The sequence below is a fragment of the Hypanus sabinus genome, chromosome 11 (assembly GCF_030144855.1).
Source record: "Hypanus sabinus isolate sHypSab1 chromosome 11, sHypSab1.hap1, whole genome shotgun sequence".
Taxonomy (NCBI): Eukaryota; Metazoa; Chordata; class Chondrichthyes; order Myliobatiformes; family Dasyatidae; genus Hypanus; species Hypanus sabinus.
Window position 1 is genome coordinate 64,902,046 of NC_082716.1, and position 16,953 is coordinate 64,918,998.

The 16,953-nt window shown below is 45.5% G+C and overlaps 1 protein-coding gene across 2 annotated transcripts in view; it reads right to left on the bottom strand.

The window, feature by feature from the left end:
* Positions 1-5,313, bottom strand: part of abl2 (c-abl oncogene 2, non-receptor tyrosine kinase) — a 153,873-nt gene extending 148,560 nt beyond the window's left edge. The window contains exon 1 of one of the 2 annotated variants that reach the window (XM_059984532.1): positions 5,045-5,313. The gene's annotated coding sequence lies outside the window, so the exon portion shown is untranslated. Of the gene's footprint in view, positions 1-3,102; positions 3,238-5,044 lie in introns of those variants that run through there. The other variant, XM_059984529.1, reaches the window with a different exon arrangement.
* Positions 5,314-16,953: the final 11,640 nt, after the last annotated feature.

The following is a 16,953-nucleotide window of genomic DNA, read 5'->3' on the forward strand; positions in this document are numbered from 1 at the left end:
CCTGGATTTCTCAACCCCAAGCATAGTCAGTAATTCCTGGATAAGGGGGCTCTCAAAGTCCCTCCCCTGATCACTATGGATTCGCCTGGGAAGGCCGTAATGCACAAAGTACTTCTCCCATAACACCTTCGCCACTGTCGTCGCCTTCTGATCCTTGGTGGGAAATGCCTGAGCATAGCGAGTGTAATGATCGGTGATGACTAAGACATTTGCGGTGTTGCTGGTGTCAGGCTCAATCGACAGGAAATCCATACATACCAGGTCCAGAGGTCCCGCACTCTGCAAGTGCAACAGTGGAGCCGCCAACGCTGGCAGGGTCTTCCTCTGGATGCAACGACTGCATCCCCTACAGTATTCTTCGATGTCCCCCCTCATCCGGGGCCAGTAGAACCGGTCTTTGAGCAATCCATATGTCTTTTCCACCCCCAAGTGTCCAGAATCATCATGTAAGGCCTGGAGTACAGTCTGGCGATACTCCTCCGGCAGGACCAGTTGCCAACAGCGGGGTTGGTCCGGAGGCGTCGTTACCCCGTACAAGATTTTGTTCTTTAACTTCAACCGAGACCACTCCTTCAACAACAGAGGCACGCATGGGTGTTTCGCCTGCTCAGCCAACGCCGCATCCCCCTTCTCGACCGCTCTCCACACTGTGCCAATGCACGGGTCATTTTGCTGAGCAGTTGCCACTTCCCCCGGACTCAGTTCCGGCAACTGTTTAGTCCCCAGTGCGGTCAGGTCACAGTAAACTAGGGGTATGGCGTCGTCAAAAACCCCCAAATGGTCCACGGCTCGTTCCAGCCTCACTCTTCCCTCGGCCCTCACAGTGATAGCAAACTGACACATTGCCTTCACTCCAGGGGCAGGGACATTCTCCCACTCCTCGTCCCTCTCCTCCTCCCCCGGCTCCCGACGAGACAATGCATCCGTATCGACATTCTTGCTTCCGGGGTGGTACCTCAGGCTGAAATCATATACCGACAAGGCCGCCAGCCACCGATATCCGGTGGCATCCAGCTTCGCCGAAGTCAAAATATAAGTGAGAGGATTGTTATCCGTTCTCACCTCAAACTTGGCTCCGTACAGGTAATCGCCTAGCTTGTCCACCACCGCCCACTTCAGCGCCAGGAACTCCAACTTGTGAGTGGGATAGTTTATCTCCGATGGCGACAAGCTTCGGCTGACAAAGGCTACCGGTCTCAATGCTTTGCCATGCTCCTGGTACAGAACAGCCCCGAGACCCTCTCGGCTGGCATCCGTGTGCAGCACATATGGCTTCTGGGGATCGGCAAAAGCCAACACCGGGGCCTGGGTCAGTGCCCTTTTCAAAGATCGGAACGCCTCTTCACATTGATCATCCCATCTCGAGCCAAAAGGTTCCGCCGGGTTCCAGTATCCTCCAGCATCCTGCCTCTGGTTCCCCGTCCTCTTCTTCCCCACCGGGGGATAGCCACACAACAGCTGAGTCAACGGGTGACACACTTTGGCGTAACCTTTCACAAATCGCCGGTAATACCCACAGAACCCCAAAAATGAGCGCAGAGCACCCACTTTCTGGGGTCTCGGCCAGGTGGTCACGGCCTCTATCTTGGTTGGATCAGTAGCCACTCCCTCTCGCGAAATGATATGGCCAATGTAGTTAACCGACGACTTGCAGAACTGGCATTTGTCCAGGGAAAGCTTCAACCCTTCTTCATAAGCCGGCCCAACACCTTCAACAGCCTCTCCTCATGTTCCTCCAAAGTCGATCCAAACACTATCAAATCGTCCAGCTACACCAGCACCTCCATGAGCCTCTGGAAGGTGGCTGGGGCTCCGGATATGCCTTGGGGCATTCGTTCGAAATGAAAGAACCCCAGCGGGCAGATAAAAGCGGTCTTCTCTTTATCGGCCGCACTCATCGGGATCTGGTAATACCCACTTCTTAAATCCAGCACACTGAACAACTTCGCACTGCTCAGGCAGGCCAGTGCATCCTCGACTCTTGGGACAGTATATTGATCAGGGACAGTTCGCCGATTCAACGTCCTGTAGTCAACACACATGCGCACTCGCCCATTCTTCTTCCGTGCCACCACTATTGGGGACGCATAAGGACTTCGAGACTCAGCTATGATTCCGGCCTCCTTCAACTTCCACAAGTGCTGTCGCACGTCCTCAACATCTGCCGGAGCCAGCCGCCGGGATCTCTCTCGGAACGGAGTGTCCTCCGTCACCCGGATAGTGTGGCGAGTGCTTTTGGAGCAGCCAACATCAAACTCGCCCCGAGAAAAAACAGCTTCCATCTTCAGCATCTTCTCCACTAGCTTGCATTTCCACTCCGGCGACACTGGGGAATCCCCGAAGTTAAAGGCTTCAGTGGTCAGCTCCCTTCGATGCTCCGATCCCTCCCCGTTAGGGGTCCGCACTGGTGGGCTGGACATTACTGTCACCGGGAACAGATGTGCCAGCGGCATTCCCCTCTTAAAGGTGATTTCTCTTGCCGTGGTGTTCCTGACACTTATAGCTATACGCCTCGCATGTACCACCCCTGGTCTCTGCACTTCGGGCCTCACCAGCGCCCCCGCCGGAAATCGTGTCTCCCCTTCAAGATCGTCTGGGGCGTCTACTAACAGGGCTTCTCCCGTCGGCACTCCTGGGAATCTGGGGGTCCCCATCACTAGGGCTACCTCCCCGGGTCGGATCACCTTGGGTCTCGCCTGCGTACACCACACCGTCCCTCGTTTACACTCCGGGTCCAGCCCTTGGGAGGCAACCCCTTCTGCGAACACTGCTCGAAACACTGGATGCACTGAGAGGGTCTCCAGAAAGTCTTCCCCCCCCTTTCTCCTTACAAGCTCCCAGGAGCCGTCGCACAACTGGGGAGTTAGTCCCCACCAGGAGGGCAGCACCACCGGTTTCCACCGGGTCAGGACACACCAACACCAACGTCTCAATAGCTTCCGACACTCCCACATCGCCCTCCAAGAACTCCAATCTCACCGATAGGTACCCATCGTACGGGTAGTCACCCTCGCTCACACCCCAAATCTGCAGGGCATCAAATGGGGTTACGGGCAAATGCTTTAGATATTGATTGTAGAAAGACCGGTACAATAAGGTCACCTGCGATCCCGTATCAAGAACGGCTTTTGCGTAAATTCCCTCTATCCGTAGACCCACACTGGCACGGGGTCCTACCAGCCCATCCGGAACAGAGGCATGGGCACCTGGTGGTCTTCCGGCTGATCTCTGGGAACGTGTTCCTCCAGAGGATCCAGTCCATTCCCTCACTGAGCTTCTCCTAAGTTTCCCCGACACCTCTCCCTTCTTAGTCGCAGGGGGGCTTGTCCTCCGCGGGACTCCTTGTCTCTCACAATCCCACCTAAAGTGACCCTCCTCTCCACAGCTATAGCACACCCTCGGCCTTCCACAGTCCCACCTGAAATGCCCCTCTTTCCCACAGTTAAAGCACACACTGCCGGCCGCCCCTCCTCTCCCAGGACGGCTCCTGCTCCCAATCCACTGCACTGATCGCCCCTGAGAGTAGGTACCTCCCCTGTCCCTCCCCTCCAAAGGGGGTTCCCTACTCCCCGGGGGATTGTCATTCCTCCACTCAGCCACCACTTCCTGTATCGCTGAGGATTGCTCCCGTAGGCCCATGCCCCTTTTCCGCCCCAACGCTCTCTCTTCCTCTCGCACCTCTCTAATCAGTTGCCCGAAGGATGGAGGGGGACCTTTCCTATAAGCCTGCCGGATAGTCCACGCCACCTTGTCCTCCTCCAGAGAGCCACTGAATACCTGACTCATCCTCACGCTAGTCACGTCAGTCGCCTTCACTACCCCCCGGTGCCGCAGCCCCGAGAGCATCCCCTCCATCCTAAATATGTACTCGGAGAGCTTTTCCCTTCTCCATTGTTCCAGGCGTTGGAACTCTGCTAAAAGCAGCCAGGGTTCCCCTGACAACCCAAATGCTCCCTCCAAAACTTCTAGGCAGTCCTCCACTGAGGCCCCAGGCTTCTCAGCTTTCAACTCCCGGACGATTTTGGCTGCTAAACCCCTCAAACTTCCCACCAATCGCTGCCTCTTCTCCTCCTCCGAGCCTGGCCACTCCTCTAACATCAAGGACGTATGCTCGATCCAGGTCTCATAGTCCACCTCCCCGTCCGGAGTAGGCTTGGCTCCGGAGAACACCCCCAGCTTCAGCTGTGGCCTCTTGGCCACCCCCACCAGGGAGTTAAGTGCGGCTGCCAGCTCCGAGACTTCCACCCTACCTGGGGAGCGGGGCTTAGTCACGACTCCCTCCTCCCACCTCACTTTACTAGTGCCGGGCACCTCTCTGGGGTCCACCTCTAGCTCTAGCTCTTCCCCCGATGTCTCCTCAGCCTCATCCTTGTAGGAGTGGAGCCCCCACGGCCCCTCCTCCCCCGGTACACTGACCGTCGCCGGCAGTCCCACCGTCCTGACTTCAGCACTCGTACGAACCAACACCTCTTTACCACACCGTCTAGCTACCAATTCTACCTGCCCAATACCCTTCACCGAACTTAACCCCGCACTATCGCGTCTCCCGAAACTCGAAAATCCACTCCGCTTACTACGCATGCGTACTGCACCGGTACACCTTCAAACTGGCACCAACTAACAAACTTATCTCTGTCCATCTCCGCTCTGCTGCCTGCGCGATTCCACAGTCCCTGGCAATCCAATCCGGGACGAGCACCCCACAAATGTAACCCTTACCCAACAGGCTGGTATATGTCTAGGGGAAAAAGGAGATCCAGCCTCACACCAATCCCACCTCCCGTACACGCAGGTGCTGTGAGAATCGAGTTAATGCCTCGCGCCCGCCAACAGTATCAAACCCACAACAAATACCGTTATGAAATACACTTTAAAGAGTTTACTAAAATTAAAAAAATAGTAGGCAATACTATATATATATATATATACATACACACACACACACGGAAAAAAACAAAAGGCGCCAACTTATCAAAGTTCAGTCTGGTTAGTGCACTCGTTGGAGCTCAATCAACGAACCAATCGACCCATCCGGCCGTCGCACCTGGGACCACCCCGGTGGTCTTACGAGCAGTCCAGCACACGTCCACCTTCCTCAGCGTCTTCCTCGGCCTCTCCCTTCCACCAAAAAAAACCCGCGAAAAAAACCCCTCCCCCAAATTCCCAGCATCACAAGACACAGTAACATTCCCCATTGATTAACAAATGAATACAATTACCATATCAGCCATTCTAAAGTGAAACAACGGTGAGAGAAACACTTATCCGACAAAGAAGCATTCCTACTTGTAACAAACCAAAGAGGCCATTCTGAGTAACATACATAGGACATTGTGCACTTTCTACAATTTACCTCTGGGGCACATAATATGTAAGCACAGCTTTGTCATTGTATGACACTGGGATGCAATGCAGACTCAGATCTGTCGCTATAATAGCAAGATGCCAAAGGGATGGGCATAAGCCTACCCCTGAAAAACACCAGGGTACAAGGGGTTAGAGGTTGTCACTATAATGTTGGTGTGGAGTGCAGGTGGGCACATATCTGATACTACATAGCCCTTGGGTACAGAGGCAGACAAACAGTAGGTATGTCACTACTGTATATAACAATGGACTGTAGTCCTGATTGTGCAGGTCCCCTACTATAATACAAGGACATACGTAGCTTTAGTGGGTACTAGCCTGGCATTATGAAACACCAGGCAACAGTTTTGGTGGGAACAAGGCATTAGACTAGGGTACAATACAGGTGGGCACAGGTTGATCACTAAAAAGTGTGCTACCCTTACAGTGGGTTAATATTGTCACCAACACTGAACACGGTATACAGATTTACCACAGCATAAGAGTGGGCCACAGGACTGATGAAGACAGCTCAAACACCATTCTATGGGGTATGATACTTATGGACACAGGTCTGTTGCCCTGTAAATGGTTTCAGGACCAGTAGACACAAGCCTGTTGTTATAATAATTAGGTACTAGCAGGCACAAGGCAGTAAACATATAATACTGGGGTACATTATTGGAGTGCACAGATTTGACATTGTGTAATATTGGGCTAATGTAATACTGGATAGAGGTCAGTCACTATATAATGAGTGCTACTATATAGATGTATGGCAAGATGGTGACCCTCTTGGATACAGTGGCTTCCATGGGGTCAACCACAGGCAGTTCTGTCTTCTGTAAGCCTACTTTTTACAATTGCAAGACCCTGCTGGACATAAAGTACTGCACGTCTACCCCATCAGTGAGTTGCTCGTTGGCAGAGAAACTGAAGGAGCTGATATTGGTGCAGATCGAGCTGCGACCTGCATCAGGGAGGCATCGGAGGAGTTGGTGCGTGGAGGTGTGCAGTCTAACAGCGGGCGATCATCGTAGTCGCTTTTCTTGTGATCGCAAGACCCTGTTAGACATTGCTAATGTGAAAAGCTGCAAGTCCTTTTTATCGGCAGATGGCGGAGCTGTGTGGCCTCAGTCATGGCAAGGACTAGCCTCACACCACAGTGTCACCTGTTTACTGCTGCCTGGGAGAGAGGCACTGAAGACAGTGCACTCCACCATTGTGCTGGGAGCAGTGTGGTGCAGTGTGCGGACCCCTAGTGTTCATTTAGCAGAAGACAAGCCAAATTGTTTTCAACGGCAGACTGCTGCAACACTCATGGACTTGGGGTCCTGGACCACATTTTTTTTGTGTGACTGTATTTTACTGATATCTTATGTGTTTGTTATCTTATATCTGCCGTGTGTTGTGTATGACTGTCAGTACTGAGCTTTGCATTTAGGTACTGGAGTTACACTGTTTAGTTTGGCTGTATTCATGACCAATCATGCATGGTTGAATGACAATTAAACTTGAACTGAAAGAGGGCACAGATCTATCACGATGTAACACAAAGGTCCATTAGTGATGGACATAGGTCTATTGCATGTATCTTTGGTACAGAATTTATAGGTATAGGTCTTCCACTCTATAATACTGGAGTACATTACTGGTGAGCAGAGATCTTGCCATTACAATAAGACCATAAGATATAGGAGCACAAGTAGGCCATTTGGCCCATCAAATCTGCTCCGCCATTCATTCATAGGCCGATCCAATTCTTCCAGTTATCTGCACTCCCCTGCTTTCACCCCATGCCCTTTGATGTTGTGGTTAATCAAGAACCTATCTATCTCTGTCTTAAATACACCCAATGACTTGGCCTCCACAGCCACTCATGGTAACAAATTCCACAGATTTACCACCCTCTGACTAAAGTAATTTCTCCACAACTCTGTTCTGAATGGACGTTCTTCAATCCTAAAGTCTTGCTCTCTTGTCCTAGATTCCCTTACCATGGGAAATAACTCTGCCATATCTAATCTGTTCAGGCCTTTTAACATTCAGAATGTTTCTATGAGATCTCCCCTCATTCTCCTGAACTCCAGGGAATACAGCCCAAGTGCTGCCAGACGTTCCTCATATTGTAACCCTTTCATTCCTGGAATCATTCTCATGAATCTTCTCTGAACCCTCTCCAATGTCAGCATATCCTTTCTAAAATAAGGAGCCCAAAACTGCCCACAATACTCCAAGTGTGGTCTCACGAGTGCCTTGTAGAGCCTCAACATCACATCCCTCCCCTTATATTCTATACCTCTAGAAATGAATGCCAACATTGCATTCGCATTCTTCACCACCGACTCAACCTGGAAGTTAACCTTTAGGGTAACCTGCACAAGGACTCCCAAGTCCCTTTGAATCTCTGCATTTTGAATTCTCTCCCCATCTAAATAATAGTCTGCCCGTTTATTTCCTCCAGCAAAGTGCATGACCATACACTTTCCAACATTGTATTTCATTTGCCACTTCTTTGCCCATTCCCTTAAACTATCTAAGTCTTACATAGCACCAGGCCACATTCCCTGTAGAGTGGACATAATTTATCAGCATGTAAAACTGGGGGACTGTAGTAATGGATACATGTTATTCACTGCCTAGCACTGGGGCATATTATTAGTGGGCACGTCTATTGCTATGTAACAAAGGCGTACAGTATTCATTGGTGCAGGTTGTTCACTGTCTAATACTGGAGTACTGGTGGTTATGGGTCTGTCACAATGTGGTACTAACAGCTGTGTCAATATGGACTTTAAAAGAGTGGGTACAGGTACAGTAGACAGTAGTACATCAGATTTATCCTCCTAATTACATACCTTGTTTGAGATAGGCATGTGTATGTAAACTTGAAGGATTTGCAGAAAAAGCTACGGCCGTAAAGAACAGAGGTGAGTGGACAGGAGGAAAGTGGTTCCAGCTTCTTGACTTCGGAGAGAGAAATTGTTTGCTGTGAGAGGAAGTATGAACAGCTGGTTTTACACTTGAACTTAAAGTTTTAATATATTTTCATTTGAATATCCTGGGTTGATAGTGGTCAGGTATCAGTTCCAAAAAACAATTTGTACAAATAAACCTATTACACAACAAGTGTTTCTGTGGCCCCACAACGAGAAACACAACTGCAACCTTTTTTGGAATGCAAATGTAAGCAACTCTACCCCCCAACCCATATCCTATTGTAATCTCTAATCGATCATCCCCACTTTTAACTGTGTCCCACACTTTGATTATGTTTTTGCTCACCTTCTTCAACAATCTCTCCAGTTTTGCTTGCTTTTCCAAAGGCGGTTTGCAAGATTGAAATTGCTAAGAACAGTTTATTATTACGATAAGAGCCATTAAACTATTATCAGTTGAGGAAAAACTGTGCAACATAAAGTGCAAGACAAAAGATGCAGAAGGCAATTGCAAACTATTACATCAACGTTAGTTAGACCAGTTGGACGAGCATTGCTGGAGTTAAATTAAAATTTAAATGGTAAGAATTTCTTAACATCTTGATAAATATTTATGGAAAATCATATTTTTTAATGATCAGCTTCCAGGCACAATAGTAGAACTGAATGCATTTTAAAAATGCAGTCAGATAATGCTTGTCTTGCACAACATCACCACCAGGTGCCATTTTACCACACTAACTTTTTGTTTCTTTTCAGCAATGCAAGTAAAGCAATTAGCTACACTTCATTTTTCAAATGAATGTGGTTGTTGTTTCTGTATCAGCACTCTCCAGTATGAGGGCGTGATTCAGGCCCTCTCTTCTGTGAGTCACTGCTCTGTTGGTTGACTTATTAGTGACTCCAGTGATGAAGCAGATAGATTCAAGGATAGTTCATCTTTGGAACTGCTAAATATCAGTCAGCACAAATTTGCCCTTCACCATAGTTGAATCACATGGACCACCCCCCCAAAAAAATTGATATTTCTACATATGTAAGATAGAGAGGATACACTATTGCCCTTTGGGCACTATCTACTGACCTAAGCCAAAATAGGTTAAGGGGCAGGTTAGCAGAGCTGAGGGACCATCAGATGTAAGTTTGGTGACCGCTTGATATCAGCTGGATAAGAGCAGGACTTTTCCATTGCTCGTTTCAAATACTTTCTCTAGACAAAGTGGTGTAACCTTCCTATGAAGAGAGTCCGACATACTGTTTGTGAGGGAGTTACAAGGTTTAGATCCAATGAGAATCAAGCCACTAATACATACTCAATCAAGTCAAGAATCCTGTGTGACTTGGAGGGTACCTGCAAATGGTAGTATTCCCAAGTTGCTGAAGAGGCCTGAGTGGATAAGTCGGGAGTGCACAGTGTAGACTCTGTGCAGTGGTAGTGGAAAGAATGAACATCTCAGGTGGTGGGTGGGGTGGCAATGTCCTGGTGAGGTTGAATTTCTAGGGAGTTGCAGTCCTTCAAGTTAAAGGTATCTCGACTAACATTTGATTTATTGCTTGGTACCAAGGTTCAAGTGTGTCAAAAGGTGATTCACTTTTTGTGGGATACCCTGCATCTGATCTGTTCTTGTAGTCACAGCACCTACTTAGCAGTCAATGTCTGTTGCAAGACCTGAGAAATGAAGGTGTCACGCATGAATCGCCTCAAGCAATTGAGAGTACTTTGCTGCTGAGAGTTTTCTGATGCTGGAGAAGAAGACCGTAGCTAGGTGAACATCAATGTCAAAGGTTTGATGGTATGGAGTAGACTCCCAGTTATTTGAGAATCCTTTTGTGACACTTTCATGGTGCACAAGCCTTTTCCAGGTCTTCTTACCCCAGACACTGGCTGTGTCTTTTGCCAAGGAGTTGCAAATGGAGTCATACACAGTGCAAAAATATCTAAGCCCATTACTTTGAATCAGTTCTAATTTTCGTGCACCAAACTTTGGCAATTCATGATGCTATAAAGTGTATCATTTGGTGGAATTTGCTGAAGCCAGAATTAATTGGTTGTGTCACTCTCAAATAGATGATACCATTGATAGGGTTAATGTTAGCAATGCAGGATGTGGAAATCCTGCTGGGTGTGGCCAGCAGGCAAACTGACAGCATGCTTTTCATTAATTATTAGCCGATTCTTTAAAATTAGCATTTTATTTCAAATAATAAGTTAAAAATCTTTGTTATTATTGATATGCTGATAAAGTCTTGGGTATATCACATGTGTATGATAGACTGAAAGGCCTGTTCCTGTGCTGTACTAGTCTATGTTTCCTGTATATTTAATAACCAAGGATTCAATTCATTTAACAGCTGTTTATTACAGAGATTAATACAGATTCTGTAATTTTCATTAAGAAGTATCAACAACCCAATGTTCTTTGGCGATCTTGAAGCCTCTCTCTCCCAAAGTTATGCTTTTCTACTAGTTCATTGCAATTTGCCTTGTTAGATATTATTTGAGATAAATGAGGATTGAAAAGACATCTGCTCTACAACTCGGAAAGTGCCAAACCATTTGCACAGCTGTAAGAGAGAAGTGTGAATTTCCTTCACCTTTGCTTCACTCCAAACTTTCTTATTTCCTCTCCTAAAATTCCATCCCAGCAGGTTTAAGAACAGCTAGTTCCCTTCAACCATTCACTTTATGAACCAACCGAATAAACCCTGTTCATTACATTTTAACAACACAATAACCACGTTGATCACTTTGCACTAAAATTATTTTTTTGTTCTGATTGTGTTCTTTGTTTGTAAAAGAAATGTTTTTTTGAGAATGCTGCTTATATGATGTTGTTTCTGTGACGCTGCTACAAGTAAATTTTGCATTGCACCTGTATATACAAGCTTCTGACAATAAACTTGACTTCAACTGTAAAGCTGCTAGTTGGCTTTTTGCTTCATATGTGCAGACATCCCTTTGGGTAACGATAACTCTGAAAATGTAAGTCCCTGAATGTAAGAATTGGCAATCAATGGATTTCTGAAGGTTAACATGTACAAAATGTTGGAGGAACTCAGCAGGTCAGGCAGCATCTATGGATGGGAATAAATAGTTAATGCTTCTGGCTAAGACCCTTCATCAAGCCTGGAAAAGAAGGGGGAAGAAACAGGAATAAGAAGGTGGGGGGGGGGGGGGGAGGGAGGGAGTGCAGTGAACTACATATACCTGTCTGGACACGCCCCCTGCTGACTGCTCCTGTGGCTCCTCCCACAGACCCCAGTATAAAGGCGATTGAAGTCTGAGCCTCTCAGTCTCCAGGATGTAGTATGGCGGTCAACCACTGTTTATTCCTTCTTCCAGTCAATAAAAGCCGATATCTTGCCTTTACGTCTTAGAGTGAGTTATTGATGGTGCATCAGGGAGTACAATATATAAGATGATAGGTGAAGCCAGGTGGGTGTGTGGGTGGGGGGGGGGGAATAAATCTGAAGCTGGGAGGTGATAGATGGAAAAGGTAGATGGAAGAAGAAGGTGGAACAAAGATACAGTATGAAGAGTCTGGGCCGAAAACCCCAACTATTTATTCCCTTTTATAGATGCTGCCTGACCCACTGAATTCAGAATCAGAATCAGGCTTAATTCGCTGGCATGGGTCATGAAATTTGTTGTTATGCGGCAGCAGTATTTTGCAACACATAGTAACAAAACTGTAAATTACAGTAATAAATGTGGATATGTATATTTTTTTAAAAGTTAAATAAGTAGTGCAAAAAGAGAAAAAAACATCAGTGAGTCCATTTAGAAATTGGATGGCAGAGCAGAAGAAGCTGGTCCTGAATTGCTGAATGTGTGCCTTCTCCCAAATGGTGGCATGGAGAAGCAGGCACGTCCTGATTGATGGGGGTCCTTAATGGTGGATGCCATCTTTTTGTGGCATCGCTCCTTGAAGATGGGTTGGACATGTGGTCTGGACGGAAGACAACCACCTTCCAAAGATGATATTCTTTTCTGAGCTGGCACATGATACCAGAATGCAAGGAGGCCCCACAAAGTGCTATTAAGACTGTGTGAAAGCGTCCTCAAAGGCATGCAATATCCCTGTGAGAGGTTGGGAGGCCTCAGCCAAAGACCACAACGCCTACTACCTGGCAGTCTGCAAAGGCACCAGTACATTTGAAGAGCAGCGGCTGAAGGACTTCAATCAAAAGCGCCAGGACCACATGAAGAGATGACCCAACTCTTCAATGGGCATAACATGCCTGACCTGATCTGTGCTTCCCAGTTCGGGCTTTGCTCTCATCAGAGGCATCACTGACATCATCGTCATTCCCAACGGACTTCCAAGAAGAAAATAGTGTTACTTTGTTTAGTAGGTGCCTACAAGAAGATGAATCTCAAAGTTGTATATTGTGTACATACTTTGATAGTAGGTTTGAACTTTGAACTTTGAGTGACTTGGGCCAAATGCAGATGAATAGGACTTGCTCAGACTGGCAACTTAGTTACATTGAGCCTGTTAAGCGCTGTATAACTCTTATGTCTCTGGCTTACTGAAAATCAAAACTCTAACCACAGTATATGTTTTAAAATGATTCTGACATTCAAACACAAGCATGAATTTTTTTAAGATTAATATTGAAAAATAATAAAATTACATGTGGATCTCCTAACACTTCCTGACAAAAAGAGTTAAGTTCTTGAGCTTAGGAATGAGAAATGGAGCTCAATATTGTCATCAATTTTACTATCCATCTTTGATCTAAAAATAATGGAACAAGGGAGTTAAAAATGATAATAAAATGTTTGGGAGGTGGGTTTCATGGCCAGTTAAAGAAAATAATCTGGAGCATTAGCCTCAATAAATGTAGGGTAGAAATTTACTACAACACCTGAGGCACATGAGCAGCTCCAAACACCACACCTTCAGAAGGCTAAACTGGACACTGAGGAAATGCAATGTAGGTTAACTAGGATGGATTCTATAGGTTAAATTTTGAGGGACATTACTCATTATAAATTTGCCGGCTCAGTATTTGAAAAGTAAGAGATTATGATTTTTTTTAAAGTTAGAAAGGGCAACTGAGAGAGCTGATAGGAACAACTTCTGCAACTTGGGGTGTACAAGATGCGTAGCGTTCTTGCTCGGGTGTAACGGAACGCCGAACTAAACACTGAGTTAAACCTTTGTCAATGACGACAGGATCACAGTAAGATTAACCATTTACTGTTCACTCTTCCTCATTAACGTATGGTGAAAACTGTTGATAAAACAATACAAGATTTGTACAGCATTTGTTTCCTTCTTGATATTACATTTACATCGTAAATACTTGCAAGAGTAAAACTACAACAGCTACATTACATTAAAGTGCAGCATACAGTCAGAATCTACCTACGCCATTGACTGCTTTAAATACACTTCTACGCAAACTATCCACAACTCTTTAACTAACAAAAACATAAACCTTATCGACCGTCGTTACTTTTAACAGGATCGGTGTTAACACTTTAATTCAACATATCGATTATCTCATGACTTACAGCGTTGTCTTCACTATGTTCCTAGTGCGTAGAGAGAAAACATTGCTGCTGGCGCGGGACTCGCACATGTCTGCCCCCACCTTTCCGTTTCTCCCAAACCAGTATTTTCCCACAAGACGCGGCGAAACCGGATGTGACGTCATCACATACCGCGATATATTACAGACAATGAATTTACTTTGAACAATCCTATCTTTAACTAGAATGCTAACAAACGAATTACTAAGCGAAAATATTATAAACTAAATAACTGCCATAAAGGCAACACAAGATGAGAAGAGCATAGATAGAGTGGATAGCCAGAGACATTTCCTCAAGGCAGAAATGGCTAATACGAGAGGGCAGAATTTTAAGGTGATTGGAGGAAGGTATAGGAAGGATATCAGAGGGAAGCTCTTTACGAAGAGTACTGGGTGCATGGAATGCCTTGCCGGGGTGGTGGTGGAGTCAGATTCATTGGGGGCGCTTATTAAACTGGTAGATAGGCAACTGGATGACAGAGAAATGGAGAATTTTTCAGGAGGGAAGGGTTGGACTGATCTTAACGTTAAAAGGTTGGCACAACTTTGTGGGCTGAAGGGCCTGTATTGTGCTGTAGTGTTCTATGAAGTGCAGCTCCCCAGTATTTGAGGGCCTACTCTCCCTTCCCTGAAGTCATCATATTTCATGTGTGTGATCATGATGAGACTGAGGAGATGAGATGGTTATGATAGGCCACCCTTCAGCTATTCTCCAGGCATGTTAACTTTAGTGCCTGTAAATGATCAGGATTAGGAATCTTGTCTGAGTGTTTTTCTCTGTTCCTGCTCAATTCAAGCAGATTCTGCAGGTTTATGGTACCACATGGGCTGTGATTAGTTAATCAAACACCAAACAAAATTCATCTTTGCTAACCCATTGAGCAGTAATGTATTTTGGGAAGTAAAATTTTGAAAAGCACTATAGAATAAATGACAGGGACATTAGCAGAATTATTACACAGAGAGACTCTGAGCTGCAGGTCCATTGCTTGATGACAATGGGTAGTAAGGAATGCTTTTGGTATGCTTGCCTTCATAGACTGAGGCAGTGAGTACATGTTACTGTTGCACAAGACATTGTTTAGACTGTAAATGGAGTACAGGCCAACCCCTCGTAAGGAACAGGCTCCATATTTACAGATCCTTAAATTGGAAAATACACAAAAAAATCACTTGAAACAGTAACAATACTTTCATAGTATTGTAATCAAAAAGTATATGAGATAGATAAGAGAGAACAATGATTAAAAAGAGGTGAAAGAGAGGAAGCTAGTTCTGCCATTTGTAGAAACAAATATATGGGTATGGACACACATTGAACTTTAGAATTCAATGTTATGAAAGCTTGCTCACATATACATTGTCCATAACTTCGGTATCCTTAACCTGGTGATGGCCATAATTCTACACAGTTATGCTCACAACACCATACCACAGGGAAGGTGTCTTAGCAATAGAAAAAGTACAAGGAGATTCACCAGGATGTTTCCAGGACTAGTGAGCTCTAGCTATAAGGAGAGTTTGGATAGGCTAGGTTTATTTTCATTGGAATGCATAGGAGGCTAAGAGATGACCTTATATAAATTCATAAAAATTACAAGGGGCATAGGTAGGATAAAAAGAATCTTTTTCCCAAGGCAACTCCTCTGGAGTCAGAGGACACAGATTTAAGCTGAGAGGAGAGAAACTTAAAAAAGTTGGGGGGGGGTAGATTTGACCACAAAGGGGGGTGGATGTATTCATCTGTAATGAACTGCCACAGGAGATGTTAAAGGCAGATACAATAACATTGTTTAAAAGGTATTTGGACAAGCACTTAGTAAGGCAATGCAACCAGGTAGAATTAACATGGTATAGATCAAGATGGTTCAATTTGATAATTGACTTACATTCAAGACTGCAGAACTCTGCCCTTACACATCCAATGGATATTTCAATTATTGAAACAAAAACTTCTCAATACTTCTCCTTAATCTATGTGAAACTGACAGCTCACTTGATGTTGGTTTCAATTGCACTGCTCGGTGTGTACTTTTCTATGCCACAGCATACCATAGAACCATAGAACATTACAGCACAGAAACAGGCCTTTTGGTCCTTCTTGGCTGTGCTAAACCATTTTTCTGCCTAGTCCAGGGGTCAGCAACCTTTACCACTGAAAGAGCCACTTGGACCCGTTTCCCACAGAAAAGAAAACACTGGGAGCCGCAAAACCCGCTTGACATTTAAAATGAAATAACACTGCATACAACGTTTTGTTTTGCCTTTATGCTATGTATAAACAAACTATAATGTGTTGCATTTATGAAATTGATGAACTCCTGCAGAGAAAATGAAATTACATTTCTGCATGCAACAAAAACATTTTGAACTCCGAAAAAAAGACGTTGGGTTGAAGGTTACTTTTAAGTAAAATACTCAACGTCTATTTGAGTCCTTCTTGTATTTATGAAAAACGCCAAACTTAAATTTGCCGCCAGCAGCAAACCAAAAATAACGTCAGCCAGCTGTCAACCTGAAAAATAAAAGGACTATTTCACTGAACAATGAAAACATATGAATATACGTAAAATAATAGGCAATTAAAATATTTATCATACTTGTTCAGGTTGACTCACACCTGACAATGCAGTCGTATTTAGTAGGGATGGATCGATGCTTAGGGGAGTGACCGGGAAGGATAATGTGTTTTTTTCCTCTCTGAACTCACAGAAGCGTTTCCCAAACGATGTTTGCATTGCGATGATTGCAGAATGTAAATACTCCGAATTTATCATGTCGTGACCTTGTTTGAACTCTCTCAAATTGGGTAAGTGAGACAATGTGCCTTTCTGTAAATCTCTGGCAAGCAACGTCAACTTGCGCTCGAATGCCAAAACATCCTCCAACATGTGCAGGGCTGTACGTCCTTACCCCGTTGAAGAGCTGTGTTCAGCGTGTTCAGGTGCGCTGTCATGTCTACCATGAAGTGTAGCTTTTCCAGCCACTCTGGCTGTTCCAGCTCAGGAAAGTTGAGCCCTTTGCTGCCCAGGAAAGTTTTCACTTCTTCCAGACACGCGACAAAGCGTTTCAGCACCTCCCCTTTGGACAGCCACCGGACTTTGTTGTGCAGCAGGAGATCAGA